A 6,000-nucleotide genomic window follows, 5' to 3' on the forward strand; every position below is an offset into this window, starting at 1 on the left:
TACATGCTCATCAGTTGGTAGGGAGTACAGTCATTACTCTGGTGATAGCCAGTTTGGAACCAAGCTTCAGAAGCCGCATATTGTGTGGGAGGTGTTTTAACTTACCCTGCACATTACTGCAGACAATTGGGTGATGTGTTTGCTATGCGTACAGACACACAGAGTCTCCCAATTCATTGTAATGATTTCCTGATGTTCAGTGCATACTCAGTGACAGGAAAGGTAAAATGATTCAACAAGACCGTTCAGCAGCTGCAAAATTGCCTGTATCCAGGAGGAAACACCTTTTGCACCACAGAGAGTTAAAAATGAGGGTAGTATTTGACCTGTGCATCTGTGAAGAGACGGAAAGCAAATGCTTCTTGCCTTCCCAGTTGGAAGGCTGGACCACAACTTGCAGAGGAGCCTTCATGGGCCACAGCTGAGAAGGGACTGGCAAGGACTGAGGGACTCAAGGGTCAAGGGTGGTGGTGTGTCTCTCATTTCATGGAAACAACCCTAGCCATGACAGATTTAGCTGAAAGAGAGTCATTGAAGTGACCCAAGTGATGTGGGTCCTGGGTTCCTTATATGTCACAAAGAGAGAGAATCTCCAAAAAGATCCTTATCCCAAGTTCTGACTCTTGGCAGGTTCCCATCTTTTTGCTCCACCTTTGCAACCTAAAGGCCCCAAAGCTGAGGGTGAGGTGAGTCAGAACTCCACAGAAACATACAGTAATCTGCTAAATGTATATGAGAATACCTGCACTTACAGCATCATTCCTGGATAAAGCAATGGGAATTAATAGGGCTGTGAAAACAGTAATACAAAGCTATAGGAAATAAAGGCCACTTACATGAATGCCACAGTATAAATGCAGTAACCTGCAATTCAATATGCAGTTTTAAAATCATCCCCTAGTAAAAGTTCCAGAAAACAAAATAATATCATCCTAGTGATACATGAACCATTTTCATAATAACTTTAAAAGCCCTGTAATTCTGATGTCTTAGCATCTGCACACACCATCTTATCATATTCAGCTAGACCATGCAATATTTATCTGATGGCTAATGATTATGAAATAAAACTTAAAATAATAAAACTCCATATAACAAGTGGCAGACCACAGCTACCTTGTGTCTGTTTTATAATCAGGAGCTCAGCTGTCATTATTACTAAATCACACCTTCTGGGTTTTATCAATGAAAGGAACTCTTTCACTTTACCCATATTATTTTCATTTCCAAGTGCCCACTTCAAACAGAACTTATATGTCCTGCTTTACCAAATCCAAATAGGAAATTGTGAATACTGAAGTCCAGGTAACAGATTAGAAGTCCAGGTTACCGTAAGTCCAGATGAAAGTATTGTCTTCACTTTCCTTTTTTTGGATGCCTGATATAGTCCAGAGCCTACCTGAATGTTTCTGTGCCTCAAATAATTAGCTAATTAGTCCATTCTAGGACTTCAGATGTGGCAATCACTGTGTTTTTAGTAAACTTCACTTGCTGCTTTGCAACTTCATTTGCATGAAAAGCTCTACTGGCTCAGCAGCAAAACACCTCTCAGCTTTGTCTGTAGGTGACTGCAATAGGTACTGCAATAGGTTCTCAGCTGCAGAAGAACAGAGTGCCTGCTCCTTCTTTGAGCAGAATCACATCACCCAATGTCAGCACATAGTTCCAAGATGTTTATTAGAAAGACTTTTGGTTGAAGGTCAAAATGGTCTGAGTTCGTCAGTTTCCAAGCACCTTCCCACATGCATGCACCATGTCTTTCAGATTTAAGAAAATGAAAAGATCTTTTGAGGGGGAGCAGAACAAAGTGGATGCTATAAAAGCAAACTAAGGTGATTGGAAATGTGCTATTCTGCCTGTGGAATATGATATTGCTGAACTTTAGAGCAGTGATTCAAAATCCCCTGCAGTTAAGGAGCCACAGGCCTGGCTGACTTGGGAACCGAAAGTATTCAGAGCATTGCTCTAAAAGGCAGCCATCTGAGTGCACTGCAGTGCTCTGTGCCCTAGGCATGTGTGGAGGTTTCAAAGGTCAGCCATTCTTGGCTGCAACTTGCTTTCAGGGGTGTTAAGTGCTCCCAGACTGGCAGGGAAGCCTTTTGGCTTGAAGACGCCTATCCGGGGCTTTCTTCCTGAAGCCAGTGAGGAGACCAAGACCTCAGCAGTGTTTCTTCCAGCCTGAACAAGGAGAAAACAAATGCACAGCTTGAATTTCTGTATGTTGGCATGAAACCAAACACCGTGTCAATACTCTGCTATGCCAGCTATGGTAGTGAAAATTACTTCAGAACAGAGGCATCCCATGACCTATAAGCCAAACAATCTCTTGCACTAAAAAGCAAATGTTTTCCCTGATTTCTTGGAGGGGTAGTGGGTGGGAACTAAGATGATGAAGTGCAATGGAAACTTTCAGCCTGTAGGCTGGGTGAGAGTACTCCAAAGCCTGGGGCACAGACAGCACTTCAACAGCAGAAGCTCTCATCCACTACAGACATGGTGCCTCAGCTTGCTCCTGGTGGCAAAGGCACTGCAGGCTTTTCAGAAAATGGTGCCTGCTTCTAGAGTTGCAATTGCTTGGTGGCTGAGGTTGAGACAAAAATGTCACAACCATCCTCGTACATGCAAGCAGTCTCACTAGCGTCCAGTCACTGTAGTTCTGTAACCAGCTGTCCCATCCACCTATAAATAAGCATTGTACCTATGTGGCAAGAACTTGCTGGATGTTACCCACTGCCCACACGAGATGCTTCTTTTGCCAGAATTACATAACTGCAATCATCCAAATGTACACTCTCACAGAGGATTCAATTAGTAACTCTAAAGGTCTGACCTGCCTTTGAGAGTCCACAAGACTTTGCAAGATTTCTGCTGGGATAATCAACACTGATAAACTAGCTTGGCTATGCCTGTGTGCACAATAGGAAGAGCAAAAGTTCTAAAGTAGTTGGGGAAAGAGAATAATACTTACAAATCATTGATTTGTAAAATAATTTAAATTTGTAAATTAATGTAAATGTTAAAATATCATTAATGCTTTTGTGAATCCCCACAGAAAAAAGTTACGTTTTTAATATAGAAATTAAGATAACTGTGTTTAATGCATGGAGTCTTCACCCCTCACCTTCCCAGGAGAAACTTTGATGCTTTTCTTGGTCTTTGAAGAGTAATGACTTGCCCTGGAGGAGAAAACCTTCTACAGCAATTTTAGCTCTCATCTGCATGTCCTGACTAGCTTCAGTATCACCATAGTTTCATTGGGCAGATGAGCGTTCTGCAGCTTCTCAAAAGACAAGGAATGCTCCTGCCTTCATTCACAAAGCTGCAAAGGTTTGGAAATGTCATGAATATTTGCTTTGCTAATAGCAATCAACATTGCTAATGCAACAACTGGGATTAAAAATAGGATTGTTAATGCTATTAATGTAAGTGATAGTGATAATGTCACAGTGCTATATAGTACATAACCTTGTTATAAATGAAGTTTCTTACCACCAACATACTTTTGGGTTCTCTCTCAGTTAATTTGCAGAACATTTCAGCTGCGAATGGCATGTTTGGAGTATGAAATACCAATCCCATACAATGCCCTAGTTCTTGGAAGGACCCTGGAACAAAAACATATCTGAGCCCTGTGCCGTTACAGAAAACGAGACAAAAATGTCTCAAGGCCCCTGCTGGCCGTTGAAACACAACAAAGCTGTCTGCAGTGCTCAGTAATAATACTTGGTCTTGTTCCATGATGGCTGGTGCTCAGAAGGTTACCTTTAGGGTGCATCTGAAATGGATCATGACCAGCTTCAAAGCAAAGAGCATCTCTCTGCTGCTCCCATTTCCTATGGACTGCCTTGTAAGCCTGCTTGAATGTCTCCATGGGGAACAAGGCAAGATGTTGACCAGCAGTAAGTACTTAGGACCTTTGGAGAAGGAAGGCTGGGACAGTTCAGAAGGGATAACTAGAAAGGAGTGGCATAAATTTCTGTCTAATGAAAGGGAGTAATAATTCAGCATAGCTGTAACACTTAGGAATGCCCACCCCTGTTAGGGACAGCACCACAGGCCTTTGGGTTGAACAGCTGGCAGTTGCAGCTCTGCTTTGAGCCTATTGAAGAGATAAATAGGAAGAGACTGCAGATCAATATATGGCTACGGGACTGGTGCCAAAGGCAGGATTTTGGGTTTTTCAATCATAGGCTGCTATGTGAGACACCTGGTTTGCTGGTGGCAGGTGGGATACATCAGTCCCAGAGGGGGAGAAGGTTTCTGGGGCAGGAGTTAGCAGGGCTCATTGACAGGGCTTTAGACTAGATATGAAGGGGGAAGGGGAGATAACTGGGCCTGTTGGGGACAAGCCCAAGAGAAACATGCTAGGGCTTGAAGGATGGCGGGCTAGGGAGGACTCTCAATCTATTGTTTCATTTGAGGGAAAGTGTAGTTGTTTAAACCCTGTCCTGCAAGGGAAAAAGGGTACCTGGGCAAGAGTTAGCAGAGCTCACTCACAGAGCTCTAGGTTAGATTCAAAGTGCGATGGGGTTGTAGCTGGGTTTGAACTAGTGGGGCATTGTTCTAGTATTAATGAAGACCAGAAGGCCTCCCGCCTTCCAAGGATGCCACTAGCGTGCTCTGCTCGCTCCCTGAAATGCCTGTACACCAATGCACGCAGCATGGGGAATAAACAGGAGGAGTTAGAAGTCTGTGTGCGTTTTAAAGGTTATGACCTGGTGGCAATCACAGAGACACGGTGGGACAGCTCACATGACTGGAATGTGGTCATGGATGACTATGTCCTTTTTAGGAAAGATAGGTCAGCAAAGCGAGGTGGTGGAGTTGCTCTTTATGTGAGAGAGAGACTAGAATGTATTGAGTTCTGTCCAGGGGCAGATGAGAAGCAAGTGGAAAGTCTGTGGGCAACAATTAAGGGACAGGCTGGTACGGGTGGCATAGTTGTGGGGGTCTATTACAGACCTCCTGATCAGGACGAAGGAGTTGATGAGGCTTTCTACAGGCAACTGAAAGCAGCCTCACGACTACATGCCTTGGTCCTCATGAGGGATTTTAACTACTCCGATATTTGCTGGAAGACTTACACAGCCAATCATTCACACTCTAGGAGGTTCCTCCAGTGCATTGATGGTAACTTCTTAATGCAAATGGCAGACAAGCCAACTAGGAGAGGAGCGCTGCTGCATCTAGTACTCACTAACAATGAGGGTCTGGTTGAAGTGGTGATGGTCAATGGCAGCCTTGGCTGCAGTGACCATGAGATGGTGGAGTTTGGGATCCTGTGTGGGAGGAATCGAATACCTAGCAAGGCCACAGTTCTGGATTTCCGAAGGGCAAACTTTGGCCTCTTCAATCAATTGCTAAGGGAAGTCTCATGGGAAAGGGTACAAGGTGGTAAAGGGGCTCAAGATAGTTGGTCAGCATTCAAGAACCACTTCTTCAAAGCTCGGGATCAGAGTGTCCCAATGAGTAGGAAGTCAAGTAGGGGAGCCAGGACACCAGCATGGTTAAACAAGGAACTGCTGGGCAAACTCATGCGGAAAAAGAGAATCTATGGATTATGGAAGGAGGGGCTGGCCACTTGGGAGGAATATAGGGCAGCAGTTAGAGGATGTAGGGAAGCAATTAGGACAGCTAAGGCCTCCTTGGAACTTAATCTTCCAAGTCAGGTTAAGGACAGTAGAAAGGGCTTCTTCAAATGCATAGTGGATAAAACTAACACAAGAGGCAATATAGGCCCACTGCTGAACGAGGCGGGTGCCCTGGAGACAGAGGATATAAAGAAGGCAGAGGTGTTGAATGCCTTCTTTGCCTCTGTCTTTACTCCTGCAGACTCTCCCCAGGGGACCCAGATTCCTATAACCCCGGAAGGAGTCAGGATAAAGGAGGAGTTTGCTTTGGTGGATGAGGATTGGGTTAGGGATCAGTTAAGTAATCTGGACATCTATAAATCGATCGGTTTGGATGGAATACACCCGCAGGTGCTGAGGGAGCTGGCGG

The sequence above is a fragment of the Pezoporus flaviventris genome, unplaced genomic scaffold (assembly GCF_033815535.1).
Source record: "Pezoporus flaviventris isolate CSIRO_AGI_PZ_B2104156 unplaced genomic scaffold, CSIRO_AGI_Pfla_v1 ptg000018l, whole genome shotgun sequence".
Lineage (NCBI taxonomy): Eukaryota > Metazoa > Chordata > Aves > Psittaciformes > Psittacidae > Pezoporus > Pezoporus flaviventris.